Source organism: Triticum dicoccoides, chromosome 3B (assembly GCF_002162155.2).
Source record: "Triticum dicoccoides isolate Atlit2015 ecotype Zavitan chromosome 3B, WEW_v2.0, whole genome shotgun sequence".
Classification (NCBI taxonomy): Eukaryota; Viridiplantae; Streptophyta; class Magnoliopsida; order Poales; family Poaceae; genus Triticum; species Triticum dicoccoides.
This window is the reverse complement of record NC_041385.1, coordinates 154,866,110-154,870,514: the sequence shown is the minus strand read 5'-3', so window position 1 is coordinate 154,870,514 and position 4,405 is coordinate 154,866,110.

Genomic DNA, 4,405 nt, shown 5'->3' with positions numbered 1-4,405 from the left:
ATGCTTATGTGAAAAAGCTTCAACCTGATAAGCTTGAACCTAAATCAGAGAAGTGCGTCTTTATAGGATACCCAAAGGAAACTGTTGGGTACACCTTCTATCAAAGATCCGAAGGCAAAATCTTTGTTGCTAAGAATGGATCCTTTCTAGAGAAGGAGTTTCTCTTGAAATAAGTGAGTGGGAGGAAATTAGAACATGATGAGGTAATTGTACCTTCTCCCTTATTGGAAAGTAGTTCATCATAGAAATCAATTCCAGTGATTCCTACACCAATTAGTGAAGAAGCTAATCATGAAACTTCAGATCAAGTTACTACTGGACCTCGTTGGTCTTCTAGAGTGAGATCCGCACTAGAGTGGTACGGTAATCTTGTTCTGGAAGTCATGTTACTAGACCATGGTGAACCTACGAACTATGAGGAAGTGATGATGAGCCCAGATTCCGCGAAATGGCTTGATGCCATGAAATCTGAGATGGGATCCATGTATGAGAACAAAGTGTGGACTTTGGTGGACTTGCCCGATGATCGGCAAGCCATAGAAAATAAATGGATCATCAAGAAGAAGACCAATGCTGACGGTAACGTTACTGTCTACAAAGCTTGACTTGTTGTGAAAGGTTTTCGACAAGTTCAAGGAGTTGACTACGATGAGACTTTCTCACCCGTAGCGATGCTTAAGTCTGTCCGAATCATGTTAGCAATTGCCGCATTTTATGATTATGAAATTTGGTAGATGGATGTCAAAACTGCATTCCTGAATGGATTTCTGGAAGAAGAGTTGTATATGATGCAACCAGAAGGTTTTGTCGATCCAAAGGGTGCTAACAAAGTGTGAAAGCTCCAGCGATCCATTTATGGACTGGTGCAAGCCTCTCAGAGTTGGAATAAACGCTTTGATAGTGTGATCAAAGCATATGGTTTTATACAGACTTTTGGAGAAGCTTGTATTTACAAGAAAGTGAGTGGGAGCTCTGTAGCATTTCTAATATTATATGTGGATTACATATTGTTGATTGGAAATGATATAGAATTTCTGGATAGCATAAAGAGATACCTGAATAAGAGTTTTTCAATGAAAGACCTCGGAGAAGCTGCTTACATATTGGGCATCAAGATCTATAGACGCTTAATTGGATTTTCACAAAGCACATACCTTGATAAAGTTTTGAAGAAGTTCAAAATGGATCAGTCACAGAAAGGGTTCTTGCCTGTGTTACAAGGTGTGAAGTTGAGTCAGACTCAAAGCCCGACCACTACAGAAGATAGAGAGAAAATGAAAGTCATTCCCTATGCTTCAGCCATAGGTTCTATCATGTATGCAATGTTGTGTACCAAACCTGTTGTGTGCCTTGCTATAAGCATAGCAGGGAGGTACCAAAGTAATCCCGGGGTGGAGCACTGGACAACGGTCAAGAACATCCTGAAATACCTGAAAAGGACTAAGGATATGTTTCTTGTTTATGAAGGTGACAAAGAGCTCGTCATAAACTTTAACACTGATCTGGATGACTCTAAGTCGCAATTCGGATAAGTATTTTTATTGAATGGAGGAGCTGTCAGTTGGTGCAGTTCCAAGCAGAGCGTCGTGGCGGGATCTACGTGTGAAGCGGAGTACATTGTTGCTTCGGAAGCAGCAAATGAAGGAGTTCATATCAGATCTAGGTGTCATACCTTGTGCATCGGGTCCAATGAAAATCTTTTGTGACAATACTGGTGCAATTGCCTTGGCAAAGGAATCCAGATTTCACAAGAGAACCAAGCACATCAAGAGACGCTTCAATTCCATCCATCATCAAGTTTTGGAGCGGGGCATAGAGATTTGCAAGATACATACAGATCTGAATGTTGCAGACCCATTGACTAAGCCTCTTCCACGAGCAAAACATGATCAACACCGAAACTCCATGGGTGTTAGAATCATTACTTTGTAATCTAGATTATTGACTCTAGTGCAAGTGGGAGACTGAAGGAAATATGCCCTAGATGCAATAATAAAGTTATTATTTATTTCCTTATTTCATGATAAATGTTTATTATTCATGCTAGAATTGTACTAACCGGAAACTTAGTACATGTGTGAATACGTAGACAAACAAAATGTCCCTAGTATGCCTCTACTCGACTAGCTCGTTAATCAAAGATGTTTATGTTTCCTAACCATAGACATGTGTTGTAATTTGATGAACGAGATCACATCATTAGGAGAATTATGTGATGGACATGACCCATCCGTTAGCTTAGCATTATGATCGTTACAGTTTCATTGCTACTACTTTCTTCATGACTTATATATGTTCCTCAGACTATGAGATTATGCAACTCCCGAATATCGGAGGAACACCTTGTGTGCTATCAAACGTCACAACGTAAATGGGTGATTATAAAGATGCTCTATAGGTGTCTCCGAAGGTGTTTGTTGGGTTGGCATAGATCGAGATTAGGGTTTGTCACTCCGTGTTTCGAAGAGGTATCTCTAGGCCCTCTCGGTAATACTCATCACTATAAGCCTAGCAAGCAATGCGACTAATGAGTTAGTTGCAGGATGAAGTATTATGGAATGAGTAAAGAGACTTTCCCGTAACGAGATTGAACTAGGTATGATGATACCGACGATCGAATCTCAGGCAAATAACATACCGGTGACAAAGGGAACAATGTATGTTGTTGTGCGGTTTGACCGATAAAGATCTTCGTATGATATGTAGGAGCCAATATGAGCATCCAGGTTCCGCTATTGGTTATTGACCGGAGATGTGTCTCGGTCATGTCTACATAGTTCTCGAACCCGTAGGGTCCGCACACTTAACGTTCGATGACGATATGTATTATGAGTTATGTGTTTTCGATGACCAAAGTTTGTTCGGAGTCCCGGATGAGATCATAGACATGATGAGGAGTATCGAAATGGTCTAGACATAAAGATTGATATATTGGTGAAAGGATCGAGAAGAGGTGTCTAGAGGGGGGTGATTAGACACTAAGTACCAAAAGTTGCAGTTTTTAACTTCTTTAAGTCTAAGTGGAGTTTAGGGCACAAGTTTAACAATCACAATACATAACAAGCAAGCATGCAAAGAGTATATGAGCAACGGAAAGTAAAGCATGCAACTTGCAAGAATGTAAAGGGATGAGATTGGAGAATTCAAATGCAATTGGAGACCCAGATGTTTTTGTCGTGGTTCTGATAGGTGGTGTTATCGTACATCCACGTTGATGGAGACTTCAACCCACGAAGGGTAACGGTTGCGCGAGTCCACGGAGGGCTCCACCCATGAAGGGTCCACGAAGAAGCAACCTTGTCTATCCCACCATGGTCGTCGCCCATGAAGGACTTGCCTCACTAGCGGTAGATCTTCATGAAGTAGGCGATCTCCTTGCCCTTACAAACTCCTTGGTTCAACTCCACAATCTTGTCGGAGGCTCCCAAGTGACACCTAGCCAATCTAGGAGACACCACTCTCCAAGAAGTAACAAATGGTGTGTTGATGATGAACTCCTTGCTCTTGTGCTTCAAATGATAGTCTCCCCAACACTCAACTCTCTCTCACAGGATTTTGATTTGGTGGAAAGAAGATTTGAGTGGAAAGCAACTTGGGGAAGGATAAAGATCAAGATTCATATGGTAGGAATGGAATATCTTGGTCTCAACACATGAGTAGGTGGTTCTCTCTTAGAAAAAGTATGCTGGAAGTGTAGGTTCGTTCTGATGGCTAGCTCCACGAATGAAGAGGAGGTGGAGGGGTATAGATAGCCTCCACACAAAATCTAACGGTTACACACAACTTGCCAATCTCGGTGGGACCGAATTGAGAAACTCGGTCTGACCGATTCAGCAAATCTAGTGACCGTTAGGATTTTTGGTGGGACCGACATGCAACTCGGTAGGACCGATATGGTTAGGGTTAGGGCATAACATAATCTCGGTGAGACCGATTACACAAACTCGGTGGGACCGATTTTGGTAATAAGCTAACCAGAGAGTTGGTCAGGCAAACTCGATGAGACCGATTACACAAACTCAGTGGGACCACTTTTGGTAATAAGCTAACTAGAGAGTTTGCATTGTAATCTCGATAGTACCGATTGCTCAAACTCGGTGAGACCGACTTTGGTAATGGACATACACAGAGAGATTAGAATCCCATCTCGGTGAGACCGAGATCCCTATCGGTGAGACCGATTTGCCTAGGGTTTGTGGCAGTGGCTAAGACATCTGAACTCGGTGGCGCCGAATAGAAAGAATCGGTAGGGTCGAGTTAGACTTTTGGTTTAGGACATATGTGGATGTGAGAAAGTAGTTGAAGGCTTTGGAGCATATCACTAAGCATTTTGAGCAAGTCATTAGGCAACACCTCATCCCCTCTTGATAGTATTGGCTTTTCCTATAGACTCAATGTGATCTTG